This window comes from Nicotiana tomentosiformis, chromosome 12 (assembly GCF_000390325.3).
Source record: "Nicotiana tomentosiformis chromosome 12, ASM39032v3, whole genome shotgun sequence".
NCBI lineage: Eukaryota > Viridiplantae > Streptophyta > Magnoliopsida > Solanales > Solanaceae > Nicotiana > Nicotiana tomentosiformis.
Window position 1 is genome coordinate 15,863,972 of NC_090823.1, and position 26,953 is coordinate 15,890,924.

At 37.7% G+C, this 26,953-nt stretch overlaps 1 long non-coding RNA gene across 1 annotated transcript; it reads right to left on the reverse strand.

The window, feature by feature from the left end:
• Nucleotides 1-3,137: 3,137 nt before the first annotated feature.
• Nucleotides 3,138-25,431, reverse strand: LOC138903651 (uncharacterized). The gene is made up of 2 exons (XR_011412990.1): nt 25,070-25,431; nt 3,138-3,388 (listed from the first exon to the last, which is right to left on the reverse strand). It is a non-coding gene; the product is annotated as an uncharacterized lncRNA (long non-coding RNA).
• Between the last annotated feature and the right edge of the window lie 1,522 nt (nt 25,432-26,953).

Genomic DNA, 26,953 nt, shown 5'->3' on the forward strand with positions numbered 1-26,953 from the left:
CTATAGACCTCGCGAAGCCAAGTGTATAGCGCGGTCAACCTGGTTATAGACCCCGCGAAGCCTGATCTGTAGCGCGGTCAAGCTGGCTATAGACCTCGCGAAACCTAGTCTGTAGCACGGTCAAGCTAGCTATAGACCTCGCGAAACCTGGTCTGTAATACAGTTTGGGTACTTGACATTTTTGTGCTCTTTTCTTGCATTTTCGTCCTCTTTTTGTTCAACTTTCACTCGTATTTGTATTCTGATGCTCCTACACATAAAACAACATAATTTAGCTCAAACGTTGCACAATTAACCACTAAACTCATATAACGAGGTTTTAGGCCTTTTTGGCCTTTTACAATGTTGAATTTAAGAAAATGTCTTTTTTAGATCTCTTATGTGTAAATGAAAGATCTCTTATGTGTAAAAGTAAATCTCCCACGTGTAAAAAAAGAGATAGGGTCATAAAACTAAAAACAAGTTTGTAAAAGGCCAAAAAACCAATTGACCACATATAAGGCGAGTAATGTACTAAAAATATAGCATTTTCGCCAAATATCAATATACGATGTTGAACTTCAATGATCAGATTGGACATTGCTAGTCCTTAGTTTAGAATTAATAATAATAAAGTCGTAACAATTCCTTCTTTTCATGGTACGTAGAACATGCTCGATAGAATCTAATAAGTTGTTTTTTCCTTCTTCTTCTTTTCTTATTTAAGATAAAAATTTATCAAGAATGTAGGAAAGGCAGGATTAAGTGTTGGTGTGAACGGTAGTTGGAATCACGTTAATTGCTAGAATTCGCGGCTCTCCCAAAATTCTGCCATCTAAGATCTTTAGGAATGAGGATCAAATTGGTCTTGCGACATTGTGGCATTTATCATCTACTTCTGAGACCTTAGACACTTGAAATTCTTTCCCCCGGTAGCCCTAATATGGTTAGCACCAATTGTGTTATGGTAAACTAACACTTATTCACATTGGTTCATCCTGTTATGCCCGGACGATGAATTCATTCTTATCAATCTAAAAAGTAATTTTCACATCAACATGAAGTTGTTAGGTGGATTACCCCTATACTTTTATTCAGTCATATATTCGTTAAACTTAACGTACCCCTTTATTTTGGATCGAATTCGATTAAAACTAAGAAAAAGTTATGGATTTGTTGAGTATATTAGGTCCCAACTATTTATTAGTTAAGAATAATTAGTTATAACTACCTAGAGTTAGTTAGTTGTACAATTATAAATCGAGCAATTGACTAATATTTTGTACTACTGTTCATTCTCTTCCTTGAAGGCTAATAACATAAATAGCTTCTCTTAGCTTTCCTCTCATTCCCGCATCTTCTAGAACATTTAGCTCTGTCATAGTTGAAGCTTCTCAACATGGTATCAGATCTAGGTGCTCGATTTCCTTAAGCTCAGGTATGATAGAACTTGAGTAATTCAATTGTATCGAAGTTTCTCATTCGCATCGATCGATCGAGCTATTTTTTTAACACAGAAGACTTCTCGCTCAACCTAGGGTTTGGGAATTTCGATTTTCTATTTGAATCACGGTCAGATCGTGCCTAATTTTGAGTGAGATTGATAAATTTGTGAAGTTTTTTTTAAGCAATCTCTATTGTGATAATGTCGATCAATGAAGTGGTTGTTGATTCTCAATTTGTTGCTTCAATGTCTACGCCTAGTATAGAGTTGGTCGACCATAATCACTCTTTCTACATTCATCCTTCTGATACTCAAAGTTCTGTGCTCATTTCTATTCAACTTCAAGGTTCAGAAAACTATTTTATTTAGAGTAGATTTATGAAAATCATATTGCATGGTAAAAACAATTAGGCTTTGTCCTAGGCACTTGTAGAAAAAATAAATATGATCCGAGTTTACATAAATTGTGGGATAGATGTAATGCTATTGTGCTTCCTTGGATAATGAACACAGTTTCACCAAGCTTAATCAATTCGGTAATCTATGCTTCTGATGCACACATAGTGTGGGAAGATCTTAAAGATTGATTTGATAAAGATAATGCATCTAGGGCATGTTATTTGCACAAGGAAATTTTTACATTGACTCAAAGCATATCCTCTATCTCTGTGTACTATACTAAACTGATAGACCTTTGGGATGAGTATGAAACCTTAACTTCACCTTCTACTTGTGGTTGTGCTGAATCAAGGAAACATGTATAACACTATCAGATACAAAAATTATATCAGTTCCTCACATGCCTAAATGAATCTTATGAGATTGCAAAGAATCAGATTCTCATGACTCGACTCTTGCCTAATCTGAACCAAGTTTATGCTCTGATAGTCAATGTGGAAAGACAGAGAATTGGTGGAAAATGTGTATATACTGAAAGTAATGATGCAGCTATGATGAGCAATAAGGTTTATACTAGCTCTAATGGAGGTTATAAACCTAGAAACTCCTTGGTAAAGTTACAGTTTGGTGTGATTACTGCAAATATAAGGGTCATACTAGAGAAAACTGTTTCAAGCTTCATGGTTATCCTTCTAACTTTAAGAACAAGAGGAAAGAAGGAGCTCCAAATGCTCATGCTAACAGTGTGACCAGTTATGGTATTCCAGCTTTAGAGTCACAAGGACAGGGATATCATACATCAACTACTCTAGCTCACTTCTTTAATCAGGAGTAGTATCAACAGATTATGCATCTATTGAACAAGGACAAGGAAGAAGAACCTGTAGCCAATTTTGTCACTACAGGTTGTACATCCATTTATGACAAGTTTGGTGCATAATAACTGGATAATATACACAGGTGCTACAAACTATATGATCCATAGTTTAAACTTGCTAGAGAAGTATGATGAAATACCAGAGAATGCTAGGAGTAAAGTTCATTTGCCAACTAGAGAACCGGTGTCTATTACTCACACTGTATTTGTTCCCTTTTCAAGGATAAGAAAGAAAAGAACATTCTTCACATTCGAGAGTTCACATATAATATTCTCTCAGTGTTACGACCCAAATTCCATAAAGATCGTGATGGCGCCGAACACCACTATCAGGCAAGCCAATAATAAATATTAATTGGGTTCTCATTTTTGTTACTTTTGAAATCATATTTTCCTTCAATTTAAATAGTAAAGAATGGGGATTTACAGAGTAAGCAATAATACTTTTAACAAATTTAATACAAAACAACCATAATTATCCCAAAACCTGGTGTCACAAGTGCATGAGCATTTACGAGGAATATAAAATAAAATTCAGCAGCTGTCCGGAATACAAATTGGACATGAAAAATGTAAATACTCTGAAGGAGACTCTGGTGGTTGTGGATCGACGAATGGAATACAGCTCACCTAGGTCCCCACATGTATACACGCCTCTACTCTCACATGGCCTCTAGACATATATGTACCTGCACAAAAATGTGCAGCAAGTGTAGTATGAGTACGTAAGTAACGTGTATCCAGTAAGTATCTAGCCTAACCCTGGAAGAGTAGTAACGAGGGGTCGACATCGACTCTCACTAGTAGTCCAACAACATCAGGTACAGTAAAAAGGTAAATAAGTATGAGGCAGAGTAAATAAATAAAATAAACAAGTATAAAACACGTGATACAAATCCCCCTTCTTTACGAGGAACTCAAGCTCTTCATTAGAAATTTTCTCCTTAATCAGAGCATATATATATATATATATATATATATATATATATATATATATATATATATATAGTGGATCTCATCAAGTAGCTTACCATAATTCAAATCCGGGAATTCCCTGATACACTGGCTTCTTGCCAAGTCTTACGCACGATTTCATAGAGATATGATATAGGAAATGCCGAGGCGTACGGCCCAATCCAACATAATAATAAAACTCTACACTGCCGAGGGTCGAACGGCCCGAACCATATGATAAATCAATTAACCTTCCGAGGCGAACGACCCGCTCCCATGAGAGTGTGGTACATAAATCCTGTAGAGGCGAACGACCCAATCCCATAAGAAGTGTAATACAAATTTCTGCCGAGGCGAACGGCCTGATCCCATAAGAATAAGAGACTTTGATGGGTCCTTGACCCCACTCAAGAATAAACGTGTGAGTTGTAATTTCTTTAACAAAATACTTTCAATGAAGTATATATATCACAGAAACATGCCGTAAGAGGAGTAGAATTATTCGGTGACTAATCATGAACTCGTGAAGTCTCTACAATAACAAGTCTAGTCTCAAGTAGTAATGTAAAACAGAGGAATTTAATAGGTGAGAGACTACTCAAATAATATAGCTATAGAATGATGTGAACCTAAGCCTACCCGAACAATAACATGAATTTAGCTACGTATGGGCTCTCGTCACCTCACGCGTACGTAGCCCCCACAACAAGTAACACACATCAATATACAACACCTAGGGGTAATTTCCCCCTCACAGAGTTAGACATGAGACTTACCTCGCTCCGAAATTCCATAACCGGCTCCAAAGCCCTCTAACACCTCAAACTGGTGACCGCCGATCCAAAACTAGTCAAATACGATGCAACCCAATCAAAATATATTCTAATACTCGTAATTAATCAATTTATAATAATTTTCAACTCCGCTCGAAAGATCGATAAAGAAACCCTCGGGCCCACGTGCCAGGATTCCGAAAATTTTCAAAGATAACTATTATCCATAACCTCACGAACTCAAATATATAATTTATTTCCAATTCCATGTCCAAATTCGTGGTCAAAATCCAAAAAAAAAAAATTCTAGGTTTTCTCTCAAAATCCCACAATTTCTACCAATTTCCATGCTTGAATCCATATAAAACCATGTATTTAACTCAAAATAGGTGGGATTACTTACCTCATAATAAAAGATGAAATCTCCTCTTCAAAAGCTCCAAAAATCGCCTAACCAAAATGAAATATGAAGCAAATTGGGACAAATCCCGTCTTTAAATGGATACTGCCCAGCACCTCTCGCATCTGCTGTCAAATAACCACTTCAGCGGCTCCGCACCTGCGGAAATTCCATCGTAGGTGAGGCTCTAGCTCGGCCCAACAATCCCGCTTCTGTGCTCCATGTAGCACATCCGAGCGTTTGCTTCTGCGGTCCATATGTCGTACCTGAGCCCATCACCCGCTCCTGCATTGCCCACTTCGCACATGTGCCTTCGCAGGTGCGCCCAAATGTTCCGCACCTGCGGCTGCTTACCAACCTCCTCTCCTTCGCACCTGCGACTCGTGGCTCGCACTTGCGTCCCTTTTCACGCAGGTGCGATTGCACTAGATATCAACTGCCTCAGCATTTCATCCAAGTGTAAACTCGATCCGTTAACCATCCAGAATCCACCTGAGGCCCTCGAGACTTCAACCAAATATGCCAACACGTACCAAAACACATCCCGAACTTAATTGAGCCTTTAAATCATATAAAACAATGCTAAAAACACGAATCACCCTCCAATTCAAACTTAGTAAACTTTGAAACTTCAACTTCTACAATCGATACCGAAATCTATCAAATCACGTCCGATTGACCTCAAATTTTTCACACAAGTCACATTTGATATTACGGACCTACTCCAACTTTCAGAATCGGAATCCGACCCTAATATCAAAAAATCCACTCCCGGTCAAACTTCTTAAAATTATCCAAATTTCCAACTTTCTCCCAAATGGCCCCAAAATGACCTACGGACCTCCAAATTCACTTCCGGATGCACTCCTAAGACCAGAATCATCATACAAAGCTATTCCTAGAGTCAAAATCCTAAACGGACGTCGATATCATTGAAATGCACTCCAACTCAAATTTATGAAATCCTTCCAAAATGTCAACTTCCACAATAGGCGTCAAAATGTTCCCGGGTCATCCAAAACCCGATCCGGACATACGCCCAAGTTCAAAATCATCATACGAACTTGTTGGAACCTTCAAATCTCGATTCCGAGGTCGTCTACTCACAAATCACACTTTAGTCAATTCCTCCAACTTAAGGCTTCCGAAATTAGAATTTTCTTTCCAAATCAACTCCGAACTTCTCAAAATTAAATTTCGACCACGCGTATAAGTCATAATACCTGAAGTGAAGCTGCTCAGGGCCTCAAACCGCTGAACGACGTACTTGATCTCAAAATGACCAGTCGGGTCGTTACATTCTCTCCCACTTAAACATACGTTCGTCCTCGAACGTGCTAAGAACTGTCCCAGAGCTGACCATGATCAATGTTTAACACCTCATGCACCTACCCGTGCTACCACAACCCAGTTGAGCACATTAGTTCTAGCGAACCTGAATATCCTTCCTTTTATCTGGTGAAATAACCTTAGAACCAAATTCCAACATCTGAAATTCCCTTCCAGGTCTGTTTCCAGCATTCGAACACCGTACCCATCACCACATGATGTACCAATACATGATTGTATACCTGTTCTGAATCTACACCATGCACTACGTAATTCACCTGACCATAATAACACCCTCTGACGATAATAGCCACAATTCCACGAATCTGATGCCCACAACACACCCCATGACACATGTAAGTCCAGTTCCAACTCTTGCAATACTGTTACGACGGAAGGGGTGTGTAGAAATTCATAACCAACTGCCGAGTTAACAAATTCTTGAGTCTCTCCTCCTGATAAGAACCATTACCTCATTATGAACCAAATAACGATATTTGCTCTCAAATATGCCGCATATAAATCCGATCGCACTGATACCATGTCCAATAATCTCGTCTTACCTAGTACAAACTGCTTAGACAATAAGCCACCTCGGACACTTCCAAAAGTCTCATATAATTCCACAATGTGCCAACAAGCTACAAACTCGAATGTGATACATAAGGGAGTGAACTCTGGAAAACACTACTCGACCCACATAACTAATTTAAACAACCGAAAAGATATTATAAGCCTTCCTCGAAAAACGAGAAGTAAAACACACAAAAATAGATATGGGAAATTGTACTCAATATCACACTGTTGCGGCATGCAACCCTATCCAACCATGATACCCGTGGCGGCGTGCCACCCAATCCAAATAACACATCCGTGGAGGCGTGCCACCCGATCCAACCATATACCTGTGGCGGCATGCCACCCAATCCACAGATAATAATATAAAGAAAACACGCATCGAGCCGTAACGCTTATAATCACGAAATGACCGAATATCAACCGTAAGCACGCCAAGTGCATAATACAAATCTTGGGGAGACGGGTAGCGTCATACACTATAAAACTCAAGCACAACTAAGGTGCGATTTATGATCTGCATCACGAGAGCCATCCTGCTCACATAATACCACAAACTATGCGGGATCTCAATACGAGTGCGAATAATCAAACCGTCTCATAACCCACATGGCATAATAGAGTATTACATGAAATAGATGACGACAGAAATAACATCCAAGGCCCGAAGACCCCTCCGAAAACAACGTTATGCTGAAATGAATACTTCCGGCCTGATATAGAGCCCACATTCACACTTAGATCGATCCACGAACCTCAAGCCAATTCTGATCGTACCGCACTAGGCTAATAACCTTTTAAGGATGCACAATAACCCTTTTTACCATTACACACAAGAACAACCGTCAATCCAGAATGAACTTCCACAGTCCACAACCGAATGAACCGAGCGCCCTACAGGCATAAATTCTCACATTAGCGATAGTACCACAATATCCATACTTGGTTTTAAATCTTTAATTAATCCAGTGACTACATGTCACACTTATACAATCTTCCCATGGGATAAATTCCCACCACCTTCCGCACCAGGTAACAAGTCTGCACATCCATACCACTGGTCATACTAAGGCTGTAAAGCAAATCAGGAATCCGCAAATCAAAACACAAAGCCCCTTGCACAGGACACCGATCTAAGGTGATGCTAAAGGCGATACCAGCTCACTCTAAACATCTGAATTCTTCCCTGCTCATACGAGCTCTTGACATTCTCATCAACATTGAACCGCAACCTTGATCCTCAACTTCCAATTCCCATGCTACCCACTACACTTAATCATGCCAATACGTAAGAGTACAAGAATTTCATGATAACTCCTGAACCACTAATAGGGTACACCAATACTGATAATTCCCCTATGAATCCGAAGTTATTTTTTCCTATTCCTCCAATGCTACATCATAGACTAAAGACAACATAAAAAAACTACAAGCCCCTTTTCATAATCTGCTGCAAAAGCTCGATACTCAGCCATACTACGGACTCGAAATCTTTAGGTACCACACTTTAACTTTTGAATCCACTAGGATCGTTGTTGAGAGTCACCCACTCTGACTCGGTCCCAAATATAATCAACTCCAAGGTCCTACTAGCACAGGTACACCCTCTCAAAGAAGCAACCGACTAAATTCCTTTTCATTGTACATCACATCCCCACGAAGCATAAACTCCGAGTCTTCCCAAAACTTGAACATGAATCGATAAAGCCAATTACAACATACATTCCTCAAATCCTTTGCTCAAATTACCACTGATGTTCTCTTTCCTTAGTCATTATAATCCGCCAATACACCGATAATCAGAAATCGCACAAGTTGACAATTACGCAATACAATCATAGAAGGTGGGGCTCTCCCACTTAGCTTGAAGCAACCATTGCATTACTCTGGAACCCACCAAGATTCCTTATCCCCTATTGACATGATCTTTCACAACCAACCCGCCAAATTCCTCAAAATTCTTATGTTAAACATTTCATGAACATTCTGAATCACTAGACACCTTCACATATTCGACCAAGATGTGTGGCTATCCTACCACAGAACCCAAATGCTATTCTGCCACTCTCCCATTTTTGTCAAACCCTTTCCTTTAAGCAACTACTCGACTTCTGTTTTCTAACACTTGGCCTTCTTGAAGTTTAATCACCGCAGGACACCTTCCACGTGTCCTTCCTCATCCTTCGCTGCCCAGTTGTTGCCCCAATTCCAAATCCAGCTCTGTAACACTTGAACCAATTGATCGCTACCACTATAAACCTCTCTGAAGATCATCCTTCTTGAGCCATCAACATTAGGATTACCGATTCGATTCTGAACCATAACACACTGCAACATCTGACAGCCGCTTCCCCGGCACCATTCACAATACTCTGCCCCAAAGGCCATTTGAAGAAGGCCATAACACCAGCGAACTTAACACATTTAATCAAGGACGACGACACCACATCTCGGATGAACTAAAAAATACCAAGTCTCTTTACTCCATCAATCCAACCTGAACATTCTTAGTCCGATTGCCTTTCCCTCCACTGGAAATAAAGCACCGAACCCTGAATTACGCATTGAGAAAAACCTCCTTTCAATTCATTCATTGCCCCTATGCGTAGAAAGTATCCTACCATTACTTTAATACTGTGAGATAACAACTCGTGAACATCATAGAAATAGGTGTATAGCCCCAAAACTATCAGAAATACAGCTACTGAGCTGAGATGACAGAATATCCTTACACAAGGCAACGACATCAGCCCAATCGAATATGTAGGGAGAAACATCCTGCTCTACATCAGTAGTTCCATTAAAATTCCTCGATTTCAAATTTATAACAAACGTTTCACGTCACATAAGATTGAATGGGAAGGAAATAAAGCATAAGCCTCAAAGGAATAAAATCGTACAATGAGGAATCAAGAAGGGAAGTGCTCTTAATAGTCCTGTAGCCTCTCGAAGATAAGTACAGACATCTCCGTACCGATTCGCAAGACTCTACTGGACTCGCTCATGACTCGTGAGACCTAAGTAAACCTAGTGCTCTTATACCATGTTGTCACGACCCAAAATCCATAAAGGCCGTGATGGCGCCGGGCACCACTATCAGGCAAGCCAACAATAAATACTTAATTGGGTTCTAATTTTTGTTACTTTTGAAATAATATTTTCCTTTAATTTAAATAGTAAAGAATGTGGATATACAGAGTAAATAATAATACTTTTAACAAATTCAATATAGAACAACCCATAATCATCCCAAAACCCGGTTTCACAAATGCATGAGCATTTACTAGGAATAAAAAATAAAATACAGCAGCTGTCCGGAATACAATTTAGACAGGAAAAATGCAAATTCTCTGAAGGAGACTCTGCTGGCTGCGGATCGACGAATGGAATGAAGCTCACCTAGGTCCCCGTATGTATATATGCCTCTTCTCTCATATCACCTATAAGTGTAGTATGCGTATGTAAGCAAAGTGTACCTAGTAAGAATCTAGCCTAACCCCGGAGGAGTAGTAACGAGGGGTCAACATCGACTCTCACTAGTAGTCCAACAACATCAAGTACAATAAAGAGGTAAGTAAGTATGAGGCAGAGTAAATAAATAAAATAAACAAGTATAAAACACGTGATACAAATCCCCCTCTTTACGAGGAACTCAAGCTCTTCATTAGAAATTTCCTCCTTAATCGGAGCATATATATATAGATACAGTGAATCTCATAAAGTAGCTTACCATAATTCAAATCCGGGAATTCCCCGATACACTGGCTTCTTGCCAAGTCTTACGCACGATTTCATGGAGATATGATACAGGAAATGCCGAGGCGTACGACCCGATCCAACATAATAATAAAACTCTGCATTGTGGAGGGTCGAACAGACCGAACCATATGATAAATCAATTAACCTTACGAGGCGAACGACCCGCTCCCATAAGAGTATGGTACATAAATCCTACCGAGGCGAATGACCCGATCCCATAAGAAGTGAAATACAAATTCCTGCCAAGGTGAATGGCCCGATTCCATAAGAATAAGAGACTTTGATTGTTCCTTGACCCCACTCATGAATAAACGTGTGAGTTGTAATTTCTTTAACAAAAAACTTTCAATGAAGTATATATATCACAGAAACATGCCGTAAGAGGAGTAGAATTATTCGGTGACTAATCATGAACTCGTGAAGTCTCTACAATAACAAGTCTAGTCTCAAGTAGTAATGTAAAACAGAGGAATTTCATGGGCGAGAGATTACTCAAATAATACAGCTATAGCATCATGTGAACCTAAGACTACCCGGACAATAACATGAATGTAGTTACGTACGGGCTCTTGTCACCTCTAGTGTACATAGCCCCCACAACAAGTAGCACATATCAATATACAACACCTAGGGGTAATTTCCCCCTCACAGAGTTAGGCATGAGACTTACCTCGCTCCGAAATTCCATACCGGCTCCAAAGCACTCTAACACCTCAAACCGGTGACCGCCGATCCAAAACTAGTCAAATACGATGCAACCCAATCAAAATATACTCTAATACTCGTAATTAATTAATTTATAACAATTTCTAACTCCGCTCGAAAGATCGATAAAGCAACCCTCGGGCTCACGTGCCCGGATTCCGAAAATCTTCGAAGATAACTATTATCCATTACCTCACGAACTCAAATATATAACTTATTTACAATTCCATGTCCAAATTCGTGTTCAAAATCCAAAAAAAAACCAATTTCTAGGTTTTCTCTCAAAATCCCACAATTTCTACCAATTTCCATGCTTGAATCCATATAAAACCATGTATTTTACTTAAAATAGGTGGGAATTACTTACCTCATAATAAAAGATGAAATCTCCTCTTCAAAAGCTCCAAAAATCGCCCAACCAAAATGAAATATGAAGGAAATTGGGACAAATCCCGTCTTTAAAAGGACACTGCCGAGCACCTCTCGCATCTGCTGTCAAATAACCGCTTCTGCGGCTCCGCACCTGTGGAAATTCCATCGTAGGTGCGGCTCCAGCTCGGCCCATAACCTCACGAACTCAAATATATAATCTATTTCCAATTACATGTCCAAATTCGTGGTCAAAATCTAAAAATATTAATTTTTAGGTTTTCTATCAAAATCCCACAATTTCTACTAATTTTCATGCTTGAATCCATATAAAACCATGTATTTAACTCAAAATAGGTGGGAATTACTTACCTCATAATAGATGATGAAATCTCCTCTTCAAAATCTCCAATAATCGCCCAATCAAAATGACATATGAAGGAAATTAGGCCAAATCCCGTCTTTAAAAGGACACTGCCCAGCACCTCTCGCATCTGCGGTCAAATAGCCATGTAATGACCCGGCCGGTCGTTTCGAGAGTTTTAGCCTAGTTTTTACCATTTCTACTTCTTTTTGTGTTATTGAGCTATATTATGTTATATCGGGTTAGTTGGTTCGGGTCCGGAAGGAACTCGGAGTGAAATGAGACACTTAGTCTCATAATTGAAAATTTTAAGTTAGAAAAGTGGACCGGATATGGACCTATGTGTAAACGAACTTGGATTTGAATTTTGATGATTCCAATAGCTCTATATATTGATTTTGGGCTTAGGAGCATGTCCGGAATATTATTTGGAAGTCCGTAGAGGAATTAGGCTAGAAATGCCGAAAGTTTAATTTTTTGAGAAGTTTGACTGGGGAGTTGACTTTTTGATATCGGGGTCGGAATCTAATTCTAAAAATTGGAATACCTATGTTATGTCATTTATGACTTGTGTGCAAAATTTGAGGTCAATCACACGTGATTTGATAGGTTCCGAAGTCGTTTGTAGAAATTAGAAATTTCAAAGTTCATTAGGCTTGAATTGGGGTGTAATTCATGGTTTTAGCGTTGTTTGAAGTGATTTGAGGGTTCGAATAAGTCCGTATGATATTTTAGTACTTTTTGGTATATTTGGTGGAAGTCCCGAGGGGCTCGGGTGAGTTTCGGATGGTCAACGGGTTGGATTTTGGACTTGAAACTCTGCTGGAATTTTTCTGATGCACCATCTGGTTTCCTTCATCGTGTTCGCGAGTGGAGCCTTGTGTTCGTGAAGAGGAACTGAGAGGCTGGCAATATTTGCTCTTCGCGTTCGCGAAGAGAAGCACGCATCCGCGAAGGGTGGACTGGGCGTGCATCGCAAACGCGAGAGGTGTTACGCGTTCGCGAAGATGAGAGGAAGCAGCCGAAGACCCCAAGCAATTGGTCTACGCGTTCGTGAAGGGGGGGTGTTGCGTTCGCGTAGTGAGGAGGAACGAAGCATCGCGTTCACGATGGGTTGAATGCGTTCACGTAGAAGGCATTGAGGCAGAGCCATTTTGTGCTTTGCGAACGCGGGGGTGATATCGCGTTCGCGAAGGAGGAATTTGGATGGGAGCTATTTTGTGCTTCGCGAACCCGAGGCACTGACCGCGTTCACGAAGAAGAAAAGCATGGGCAGTGAGTTTAACCCATTTTCAGTTTTTGATGATTTGGAGCTCAGATTTGAGGCGATTTTGGGTGATTTTCAGAGGAAACAATGGGGTAAGTGTTCTTAACCCATTATTGGTTAAATTGCCCGAATCCATGGTTGTTTTTATCATTTAATTGGTGAATTGAGTCGGGAAAATTTGAAAACCCTCTTGGTTTAAATTGAAGATTTGAGGGATGAGTTGGGGTCGGATTTTGGTAAAATTGATATGGTTAGACTCGTGGTTGAATGGGTTTTCAGATATTGTAACTTTTGTCGAGTTCTGAGATTTTGAGCTAATTTTTGGATATTTTATGGAAAATTATTATTATCTTATGGAATTAATTCCAATGAATTTTATTGACGGAAACAAATTATCTATGACCAGATTCGAGACATTTGGAGACCAATTCATGAGGAAAGGACATTGCAGAATAAGAATTTCGCGGCATGAGGTAAGTAACGATTGTAAATCTAGTCCCGAGGGTATGAAACCCCGAATTTCATATCATTTTACTACTTTGAGGTGATGCACATGCTAGGTGACGGGCGTGTACTGTTGGGGATTTTTGACTTGGTCCGTTCCGTAGCAACTGTAAAGTTGCATACTTCATTGAAACTATATGATACTTATATGTTTTAGAAAGAGTTTCTGTAAATTGGGCTGAATGCCATGTTTGGGTCTTGCGCCAGTGCTGTTTGGACCCTTAGGGGCTTTTTATTACTATCCTCTCATTGTTTTCGATTGAAAATCTATACTCAATCATGTTTATACTTGTTTACCGCATAACTCAGTTTTATGACTCTATTTTGATGCATATAAATATTTTGGGCTGAATGCCTTGCTTTACTGAAATGCCCAAGTGGCTTGAGAGGTTTATGACTAAGTGAGGCCGAGGGCCTGATTTGTGAGGATATTTATGGGATCGGGTTGCACGCCGCAGCATGTTGATATCGGCCGATGGCCTGATTGTGAGGATGAGTGTGGATCGTGGCTGCCCGCCTGCATCATACTTTATTATTATAGCATGTGAGTTGTCCATGTAGATTATAGCGCTTGGGATGAAGGAGCCCCTCCGGAGTCTGTACTCACCCCCAGTGAGCGCAGGTACCTACTGAGTGCAAGTACCGAGTGCTGATTGACTGGGAGGAAAGAGTGATTGTGAGGTATGCCCGAGTCGCAAGAGTGATTGTGAGGTATGCCCGAGTGGCACGAGTAATTGTGAGGTTTGCCCGAGGGGCTGTATATGAGTGATGTTTTGCCCGAGGGGCCGTTTATGAGTGATGTTTTGCCCGAGGGGCTGTTTATGATTTCATTATTTTTGCTCACCTTTGCATTGAGTCTTTGTTTGAAAACCTGTTGGAAGAATATCTTTAAATGATTTTTATTGGAACCGGGTTTAAACGAGATTATTTGATTCAAACACTGATTTTTAAAGCATGTTATACTTTACTGAGATTTCATGATATGAACGTTATATGCTTTATTGCTCGTCACTACTACTCAGTCTTTATTTATTGTTGTTACTTACTAAGTTGGCGTACTCACGTTACTCCTTGCACCTTGTGTGCAGATTCAAGTGTAGCTGGATACGGTAGCGCTTATTGAGTGTTTTGATTGCAGATTTTCTTGGAGATAACAAGGTAGCTGTTTGGTGATCGCAGACCCTGCTCTTCTCCCTCTTATCTTTCTCTAGTTGTATTTAGCTATTTTTCAGGCTGAGTTAACCTTGATATTGTTAGACAGATTATAGTAGATGCTCATGACTAGTAACACCCCGATGCAGGGATTTTCCTTCCGCACTTTTATTTTGATTTGAACTCCTTTACGAAAGTTTTTATGATAAATAACATTGAAATTATCTTTGAAATGAAATCATCGGTTTGTTTTGGAAATGAGTCGGCTTGCCTAGTTCCACGATAGGCACCATCATGACAGGGGTTAGTTTAGGTCGTGGCAAGCCGCTTCTATGGCTCCGTACCTGCGAAAATTCCATCGCAGGTGCGGCTCTAGTTCGGCCCAATAGTCCTGCATCTGCGCTCCATGTAGCGCATCTGCGCGTCCACTTCTGTGGTCCATGCGCCGCACCTACGCCTATCGCCTGCTCCTGTGTTGCCCACCTCGCACCTGTGCCTTCGCAGGTGCGCCCAAATATTCCGCACCTGCAGTTGCTGACCAGCCTCCTCTCCTTCGCACCTGCGACTCGTAGCTCGCACCTGCGGCCCCTTTCACGCAGGTGCGATTCCACCAGATATCAGCTGCCTCAGCATTTCATCCTAGTCCAAACTCGATCCGTTAACCATCCGGAATCCACCTGAGTCCCTCGGGACCTCAACCAAATATACCAACACGTCATAAAATACATCACAAAGTTAGTCGAGCCTTTAAATCACATCAAACAACGCCAAAAACATGAATCACCCTCCAATTCAGACTTAGTGAACTTTGAAACTTCAACTTCTACAATCGATGCCGAAATCTATCAAATCACGTCTGATTGACCTCAAATTGTGCATACAAGTCATATTTGACATTACAGACCTATCCAAATTCTGGAATCGGAATCCGACCCTGATATCAAAAAGTCCACTCCCGGTCAAATTTCTTAAAATTATCCAAATTTCCAACTTTCGTCGTAATGGCCCCAAAATGACCTATGGATCTCCAAATCCACTTTCGGACGTGCTTCTAAGAACGGAATCATCATACGGAGCTATTCCTAGACTTAAAATCCTAAACGGACATCGATATCATTGAAATTCACTCCAACCCAAATTTATGAAATCCTTCCAAAATGCCAACTACCACAATAGGGGATGAAACATTCCCGAGTCATTCAAAACCCGATACGGACATATGCCCAAGTCCAAAACTATCATACGAACCTGTTGGAACCTTCAAATCTTGATTTCGAGGTCGTCTATGCACAAATCATACTTTAGTCAATTCCTCCAACTTAAGGCTTCCGAAATTAGAATTTGCTTTCCAAATCAACTCCGAACTTCTGGAAATTAAATTCCGACTACGCGTACAAGTCATAATACCTGAAGTGAAGCTGCTCAAATTCTCAAACCGCTGAACGATACTCTAGAGCTCAACACGACCGGTTGGAGCGTTACACTTAGTGTCTAAACTTACAAAAGAATTGAGATGTTTGGCAGCATTTTACCCTGACTTCTGTGTCTTTCAGGAACTCTTAAGTGGGAAGGTATTGAGGATAGGTAAGGAAGAGTTAGGCATGTACATTCTCAAAGAAGATGAGATAAAAGTATTCTGTCAACAAGGCCCTCCTCGACCAATGTCTCATTCTACTTCAATTGCAAATACCATTTCAGGTGACATCAATAAATGTAGTAACCTAGTAGGTAATAAGTCTTGTGCTATATCCTCCTTATGGCATGAAAGGTTAGTTCATCCTCCTTTAAAGGTCTTGAGATCTGTAGATGCTTTGCATAGTATGCAGTTAAGGCAACATCATTGTACTGTGTGTCCTACAGCCATGCAATCAAGACTACATTTCCTTGTTAGCTCTTCTTGCTCTAAATCTATATTTGACATTATGCATGGTGATGTTTGGGGACCTTATAGAGAGCCTACTCATGATGGCAAGGGATATTTTTTTAACTTTGGTATATGACTATTCCAGATATACTTGGCTATTTCTACTGTATTCTAAGTCAGATACTATTGAAGTGTTGAAAAACTTTGTAGCAATGGTCTCCACACAGTTTGACAGCAGACTCAAATGCTTAAGAACAGACAATAGAACTGAGTTTCTTAACGACCAAATGCAGACCTTATTCAAGAATCAAGGTATTGTACATTAGAGCTCTTGTACATATACCCCTCAACATAATGGGGTTGTTGAGAGAAAACATATGTCTATTCTAGACATAGCTAGAGCACTCAAATTTCAAGATTTTTTGCCTCTAAGATTCTGGGGAGAATGTGTATCTACTGTAGTATATCTTCTGAATCGATTGCCTATTGTTCTATTACAAGGAAAATCTCCCTTTGAGAAGATCTTCCAAAGGAGTCCATCTCTACAACATCTTAGGGTATTTGGAAATCTTTGTTATGCCACTAATGTGAAGAAAAAAGATACATTTTATCCCAGAGCAATCCCAGCTGATCACATGGGCTATTCATCCTCTCAGAAGGGCTATGTCCTCTATGACATATGCTCCAAAGGATTCTTTGTCAGCAGGGAGGGACACTGTATTCAAGGAGTAAGTGTTCCCATTCAAGCATATGTCCTCTGGTGTATCTCCCTTATTTCCTGTCTTGGAGTTTCTAAAACAACTTGCCCAGCCAGTTGTTTCTCCTGGTGGTGCTTCCTTACCTCTAGTACCTCTAAGCCTAAACAATGCTGATAATGTTGCTACTCCCTTTCCTACCACCTCAGTTCCTCTCACTCGTGGTCAGTCTCATATGTCTACACCCGTCTCTCCTCATGTATCATTCTGTAGCATTCAAGTTTTCTAGGCTTACCAAACCACATGTGTGGTTAGCAGACTATGTTGTTCCACCAAAGAAGTCAGCTTGACCTTATCCAATGTCCAACTATGTGACATATGATTACTTGTCCCCTGCCTACAGGACTTCTCTTGCTTTATTCTCAGCCATTGTGGAAACCAGATTTTTCTCAGAAGCCAGTAGGGATCCTAAGTAGGTTGAGGCTATGCAAGCTGAGATCAGTGCTCTTGAAGAGAACAACACTTGGTCCATTGTCCCTCTTTCTCTTGGGAGGGTCCCTATAGGCTGCAAGTGGGTGTTTAAGGTCAAATACAAGTCCTTTGGTGAGGTGGAAAGATACAAGGCCAGGTTGGTGGATAAAAGTTACAGCCAACATGAAGGTTTAGATTATACACTTTCTCTTTAGTAGCTAAAATGGTCAGTGTGAGAGCTGTAGTTGCCTTGGATTGTGCTTCTGGTTGGTATGTGTTTCAGATAGTTGTTCACAATTCTTTTCTTCAAGGAGACCTTCTAGAAGAAATGTACATGCATGTTCGTGATGGATTTTCAGGCCAGGAGGAGTGTCATCAGGTGTGCAAACTATATAAAGCACTGTATGGATTGAAACAGACTCCTAGGTAGTGGAATCTAAAGTTAACTGAAGCATTAGTGGATATAGGATTTGTTCAAATCCACTATGATTATTCTCTCTTTACACAGAAGGTGGACTCAAAGCTATTAGTCATTCTAGTCTATATGGATGACCTCCTAGTAATTGGAAGTAGTCTAGACTTGATCAAACAAGTTAGAAAAGATCTTCAAGAGAGATTCAAGATGAAAGACCTTGGTGAAATTAAATACTTCATAGGCATTGAGTTCTCCGGATCTCAGGAGGCATAGTTATGTGCCAAGAAAAATATGCTCTAGAACTAGTGTCTGAGCTAGGTCTAGCAGGTGAAAAATCAACCGCTACACCTTTAAAATTCAACCATAAGCTCCCATCCATTGAATTTGAGAAACAAATACCAAATAATAATACTACAGTTGATAAGGAGCTTGAAGACAAGGAGGCTACCAGAGGCTAGTTGGAAGATTGTTATACTTAACCATGATAAGGCGTGACATTGCCTTTGAGGCTCATGTACTCAGTCAGTATATGCATGCACCACTGAAAGAAATCTGTCTTTTAGTAGCAATATTTAGTGGCGACTTTATTTAATGCTACAATTATCAAATTTATTGTGGCGACTCTAAAAGTCGCTACGAAAGATAAATTTTTAGTAGCGACTTTCTTAGGTCGCTTCTAATATGTGCCAATAAATCCTGAATTTTTAGTTTCCGCTATTAACAAAAATTTGGCTCCAATGTTTTAGGAGCGACTTAAAAAATATCGCCCCTGTAGGTCTTTTGAAGTGACTAGGTCGCTACTATAATTTAAAAAAAATCACTTAAAATAACTTAAATAAAAAGAAGCAAAGAAAGAAAATAAAAGACTAGTTTACAGAGAAGAAACATACGTACTTCTGCAGCTTCATCCTCTCACTATGTCTCAACAAAAGTGGTTTTCTCCCACTCTTATTAAAAACTATCCATCCAATTCCCTCAAATCTCTTGAATCTATCCTTAAATCGCAAATGTAAAATGATACCCAAAGCCCTAATAAGAAATTATATTCTCTAATTAGGTATGTGTTTGAATCCTAAATTCTTTTGGGTGGTACATGCAACTAGCGAGAATGATTATTTCTTCAATTTCACCTTTAATTTCTCTGACCCATTTGAAAATATACAGGAATCAGAAGTAATTTTTCTTGAATAGCCATCGCCTAAAGCCCTTTCTCAGTGTCGACTGCTCTTTCGCTGGGTAAGTTGAAAACTTCTTTCTGAAATTTTAGACCTTTTGATGATTGCATGTTTAGTATTCCACTCAAAATCGTGAAATGTGATGTTAGGTATTATGGGTCTTCATTTTTCTTGATATTTTTCTATGGAACCCGAAATTTTCGTAAATATTTGCCCAATAATATTTTATGTAGTACGAGTGAAGGTTATTTGAGATTGTGTTATAGTAATCAACAAGAGTCTTCAGTCCGTTCATTGCAATTAAATTTATTTTTTGTTTTGTTCTTTTTGTTTTTGTTTTTGGGGTTTGTACTATCATATTAAATTTTTTACTTCTAGGACGATAAAGTAAAGTTACAACTAAAATTAACAAAGCTGAAGGATAGAGCATGGGTAGTCTTTGGACTTATTCTTTTTTCCTTTGGTTGTTGTTTTGAGGAAAACACATATGATGAAAGCATGAACTATATCGACTTTCGCAATGGTGCCAACTCGATATTTGTAATCTTGAAGCCCTAAGTTACAAAAGTCAGGTAGTAAGATACTTTTGCTAAATATATTTTTATGGTCCAGACTTTCAGGTGATTTTAAATTTCTGCTCACAGTAAACTATAACGTCTCCTCCCATTTTTTTCTTTTCTTTAAGGTTAGAGATTAGAGGGAAGTATTCTTTTAGATGTGGTTGACTCTCTCTTAGTCGTGTGATATTTGAGAAATTTATTCGTGCTTGTAAGTTATAAGGATTTGCTCACTGATTGTTAAAAAGATAAACAATATAAAAAGGAATAGAAATTACATAACTAGTCTGCGCATTATTTGAATGGATGAGAATTTGTATTAGCATCTGGGAGAATACCCTTTATGTACTGAGCACTATCTTAGTGCTTGGTATTTTGTAATTTATAATACTTTAGTTTCTCATTTTAAAAGTATGTGGTACAGAAATTGTCTAATTTCATTAATATATGTCTACATTGATTAGATTCTATGGAATTGAGATATTTTATGAAAAAGTGGCCATGTTGGACGGTAAACATATCCCTCTTTGACTAGTATAGTATTATTATATTTTCGTTTGATGCACTATTTCTATTGAGATCTTACTCTTAATAGGAAAAAGTTGTTGCTGCAATGCTAATTTTTTATGGGTGATTTGATTTGTTCATATTTTTCACTTATGTTCTTGTTGATATGCTGGTTGTTGTTGCACTTCACTTTTTGTTAATTAATTGATTGCCTTTTATCCTAAAAAACAGGAATAGATAAAAATTGGTTGAATCTTAGGAATAGAGGAGACCAAAGATACAAAGATGGAGTAGATGGTTTTCTTAGTTGGGCATTCAACCAACCAAGGGTGAGCACTATGATTCGATGTCCTTTTAAAGGGTGTATGAACACTGTGTTCAAGCTAAGAACCGATGTAAGAGGAGACTTATTGAGGAAAGGTTTCTGGGATTCTTATAAAGTGTGGGACTTGTGTGGAGAAGTTTTAGTTAGAGGTGAAAATTCTAATGTAGCACGCAATGATGAAGGAGGAGATAATAGTATTGAAGAGGATAATATTGCAGAAATGATTCACGATGCTTGTGGATACACTAATGTGGCGGATGATAATAATTTTTCAGAGGATAATGAAGAGCCAAATATACATGCAACAAAGTTCTACAAATTATTAGAAGATGCACTGATGATTAATTAGAGTTGCCACTGATGATTAATTGATTTGGTGGAACTCTTTCTTGTGGGGAGTACATTTAGTTTTTGTAGCGACAACATCGTCACAAAATGTATACATTCTGTGGTGACCTTATGTTGTAGCCACTAGTAACATTCAGTAAAGGAAGTACTTGCAGCAATTCCATAGTCGCTACTGTAAATATTCAGTGGCAACAATCTATAATTTTGTGGCAACTTTGGTCGCCACTAAAAGATAGATTTCTTGTAGTGCACCTAAGATGTCTCACATGGAGGCTGCCTTAAGAGTAGTAAGATATATCAAGATTTCTACTGGACTTGGATTGTTCATGCGTGCAAAGGCATGCAAGTACTTGTTTGCATATTGTGATTCTGATTGGGAGATTGTGTGGAGATCGGGAGATCAGTGATAGGCTATGCAGTGAAATTTGGTGAAGTACTGATATCATGGAAGTCCAAAAAGCAGGGAACTGTGTCCAGGAGTTCTACTGAAGCTGAATTTCGAAGTATGGCTGCTACTGTAGAAGAGGTTGTGTGGATAACTGGACTCTTAAAGGAGCTGGGAGCTGAAGCTGCTATACAAAGTGCAACTCATCCTATTTTCCATGAGGGAAACCAAATACATTGACATTAATTGCCACTTTGTGAGAGAAAAGATTGTATAAGGCTTGATTCGAACACAACACATCAGGAGAATTGAGCAGCTGGTAGATCTGTTAACTAAGGGTCTTTGCAAGTCACAACATGAATACCTATTAGCCAAGCTAGGGATGAAATATATATTTTATCCCTCGGTTTGAGGTGAGTGTTGAGTATAGTGGGTCCCGAATATTTATTAGTTAAGAATAATTAATTATAACTACTAAGAGTTAGTTGTACAAATATAAATAGATTAGTTGACTAACAATTTGTACTACTGTTCATTCTCTTCCTTGAAGGCTAATAATAGAAGTAGTTTCTCTTAGCTTTCATCTCATTCTCGCACCTTTTAAAACATTCAGTTCTGGCATAGTTAAAGCTTCTCAACAAGCTTTTCTTTCCCTTTACCTAATTTTCCTCTATGTTGGGGCTGGTTTGAAATTTAGCACCCTACTATGAATTTCGTGTTGTTGTCTTATCAGAAGATGTAGTAATAATTTCTTTGATAACAGCTAAGATTTGGGTGGGTATCAATTAAATTCCCCCCCACCCCCCCACCCCAAAAAAAAGATACCTGCCTCTGGGGTTAGCAAATAGCAATACCTAACAATCTTCAAGTGTCGTGGCTAAAATTTCCTATGTGTAGAGAAAAGAAGGCATAAATTTATAGGTGCACATAGGATGTGAAGAAATGAAGGCTACAAACAACCCACGAATAACGGACATAGTTTTGATGCTGTTATTCTTTAAAAGAGCAAAAGGAAAAGAAAAAATTATAATTCATAAAGATGCTTCTTGGAAATGTTATGATTATTAGAGAGTTTAACTACTGATATTGATGTGATATTGATGTAAAGCTTAAAAAAATAAAATTATAACACTAAAGGGCAGCCCGATCTAGAGAAGGGCCGCACCCATGGATATAATATAGAGAACTTACATTAATACAAGTATCAGTAACTGCTTCCACGGCTCAAACCCGTGACCAATAAAATTATAACATATGTATATTAAATCATCCAAAAAATATCAACATGTAATCCAGATATTAACTTGCAAAATTAAACTTGAACTTAGATTATAAAATGTAATTAACACCAAATCAAATTGCTACGGGACCATTGCTTGTGTTGTAACTTTTTAATTTTGGCTTTTTATTCAATGTTTGATATTTGTATTATGACCCGACTAAATCCAGATTCGAGCCAAAAAATTCTCCGATGCTTCCTAATAAAGACGACTTTATGCCTAGACTTAAACCTAGCACCTCAGATTAAGAATAAATGAATACTTACCATTCAACTACAAATTTTGTCGGTGCTAATTGTGTTGTACCTTCTTGACTTGTGACAACCGAATAGTTCCTTTATGCTATGAATCTGGAAAGACTATTTGTCCCACCAATATTCTAAAATCACTACCCAAGAAAATAGCCGTTTTAGTCGGAAAGCTAATGTTACCTCAATCCCTTTTCTTTATTCTATTCTTGTGTCACCATCATATACAATTATTGTAAAATTGAAGCTCCAAGATCATCCCTATTAGCCCCCGACGATTTTAAAATCTAGTTATTTTAGCCTGAATTAGATTTATAATTTAACTAGTGATTTTGTTCGCGCTTCGCGCGATTATAAAAATATTTTATCTTACAAGTATAAAAACTATAGATATACCGGAACAAAAAATACAGAAGACTTTGTTATCGTAAATAAGTAAAATGAAAGGAATTAGACATCTAAAGCATTTAATTTGCTTCTACTAAAGGAATTAGAATGCAGTTTATTTGAATTTTACCTAATTAAGATGATTTAAGGAGTATTGCTCGATGAAAAGGCAAAATTAAAACCAAAATTACGTAAATTTCATCTTACAACTGCCAATTACTATACAAGTAAGATAAAAATAATATTATTGGTTGTACACTTAATAATTTTATATAAATGAATTTAAACTTTTCATTGCCAATATAATAGTCCCACAAGTGAGAAGCTTTTCTAGTTCCACAATATTCCTCACATCCAAATATAGATGTCATCTAATAATTCTATTCTTGTTATATGTCGAGCCCAATTTTCAACCAATTCCAATCTATGATCATTCATCACAAATTAAGTCTACCAAAACCCATTAAAATAAATTGTGTACAAATAGAGAATTGCAAATCACTTCTAACAAATCAAACTTCTTCTGAATACAATAAGATAGTAAAACTAGAACACAATGAACTATATAAAATATTTAGTTTATGTAAGGGTGTCTTTCTCTATAGAAATCAAAGCATTTCAGCATATTTATAACATGATTTTATGTTTGAAGCTCTCCCTATATTTGAGTAATTATTGGTGCTAATATTCAACTCAGTTTTTTTTGTCATCAAAACTATATAGTATAATATATAAACCCGTAATCAAACTACCCTTTTAAAATGCCGTGGTCACTACATATAAATTAAGTATGAGTTTATCCGGACTAAAGATTATTTGAACAAATTTCACTCTTTTTCATTGGGATTAAATCTCAAACCCATAAAAAAGACAAAACAACAGTTTGAATTTTCCGTCAAGAACAATTAATAGTATTGACATAAATTTTCAAGAACCAAAACCAAACCTTCTAGTATATCTATATATGTATCTATATCTATATATATATATATATAATAAAGTTGGGAAAATAATAGATGACGTGGCATGTGTTTTTGGCCAAGAAACTCAATTATCTTTTTTCTCCTTTTTTTGACCTTTCCCTTCATTTCTTCATTTATCTAATTATTAATTTTCGAAAAGTCTTCGAATGCAATTAATCCACTTTTCACCTAATTAGTTTTAAAAATAACTGAAAATAATAACTCTGCATCAGCTACAATTTGACTCTAATCATTATGACTATTATGTACTAATAAAGGTTTATTAATCTAGACAAAAGAAATAAAGTCTTATTAATTCTAGAATTAGTAACCGAAATCACACGATAGGTTGTAAAATCCGAATTATAAAGAAAGTAGATATCTTGCATGTGGTAAATTCTAGAGAGAAATATATTTCATTTGGTGAAGATATGTCAGTGAGGTGTAGGGTTAGAAGCAACTTCAACACACAACGTCCAAAGCATAGAAGCAATCAGAATTCAAGGAATAAAGATCAAAGCTATACCGAAGGAAGAGAGAAAAAACAGACTTTCAAGATAAGATAAATGAAAAATTATAAAAAAAATTATTATTCTCACCGTAAACCACAAAGCTCCAAGTACTTTGCTCCATCGTACAAGTAGAGTTTTTAAAGGTTTCCACTAAATAATGTAACATTATATTGCAAGTTGCTTCTACTTGGAGTTCCAAATTCCAATATGGTTGAGATGTGATTGTAACAACGCTCATGGGTGTAAAATATCATATGACTATAGTTATTTTTTCTATGAATAATTAATATACGTTTTCATAAATACTCAGGAACTTGGAGTTCCTCCACAATGGAATTCCCATGTTCTGGTTCTAGAAGATATTGAAGAAGAATATATTCGAAAGAAGGAATACAAAGAGGTGCAAATAGTCTGGAATTCAAAGAGGTGCGAGAAGTTGAAGAATGACTAAACGTTACCAATCAAGTTGTAAACGGTTTAAGGAAAAATAATAAATTAGTAACGGCAAGAAAAGGAATAAAGTAATAATAATTAGAGAAGATAAATAAGGAATTTGTATTTAAAATAAGGAAAAAGTCCAAAAAATTGAGAAAATAGATAAATAGAGATTCTTGCCTATGAGACATGCCACGTCAGCTCTCAATTTCCCCCTTTTATTCCCCCTTTTATATATAAAATATAGATATAGATTATTATAGTAGGTAAAGGTCAATAACTATACATAAATTTAACGCGTAATAAAAGGTATTACTTGTGCCAAAGCTCCTTCTGGATGGTATTTTCTTCTAAAAACGGCTTCTAACGAGTTATTTCATGTAAAACTTAAGCCTGCGTCATCTCCAACTTAATTTGTTTATAGCCATTTTCTCTCTCTAGTTTTTGAATTAACTAATTGATATACATTACACGAAATATAAATAAGGGCAGCTTAATGAAATAGGTTGCATAAAGCGAAACCTTAATAATAGGCCTTAGAATTATCTGAAGAAACTCTTGCACAATTTATTAGAAATTTATTCTTACAGTTTTTTGAGATACAAAAATGTCAATGAGCATTCTCAATAAGAAAGTTCGGCTCTTGGAATTGGAATATATTCGGCAGCGGATCGCGAAATTTTGGTGATCTTCTCTATCCAATGAATGGGGAGTCCGCTTTAAAATCGTCCGCCCTAAACCCACCCCTCGAGTATATGCTTCAACAGGAATCACACAAGGGCAGATTAGAAACCTCTCGTAAAATGGCCGCCTGTAACCCAACAAGAAAAGGGATTTTTTTTGAGTATTTTAGAAAGGGTCAGTTTGAGTATTTCGACACTTCATTCTCGAATAGGATTGAATCTAAGATGAATGCTTGGTTTATGTTATGGAAGAAAGACATGTATATGTGATATTAGATATTAACTAGTGCTAGTTATATATGAAATGAACTAAAGATATATTTTACTACTCTAGGGGATTCTAATAGACTAGAAGTCCTTCTAGACCCTTGTGACTGTGAATTGAATGAATAAACGAATGAAATCAAGAAATAATTCATTATCTTTTTATAATCAATTTCTTATAGTATTTCTTTCAATTAACAGGTAACCAATTATTTAGTTATTTGAAAATATTATGTCACGACCCAATTTAGGATCATGACTAGCGCTTAGGAGTAACTGCCCCAAGTAAACCTCATCGGTATTTTACAGAAAATCGAATAAAGTTTTCCCTGTTTTAGGACTATTCAAAAGTTTTCTTGTCTCATAAACAAATAACAACCAATCAATATTAATCTAAATCAATCACAATCTTCATCAACTAACCAAAAATAAGTTTTCACAAAAATTACAAAACTTATCAACATAATAATACTAAACCCATCTCAAAAATATGGAAAAGAAAATACAATTCTAGGAACTAATCCAATATAACGAATGAATACCCATAACACTAATAAAAATAACTATGGAGCGACTCTAAGTATTCAAA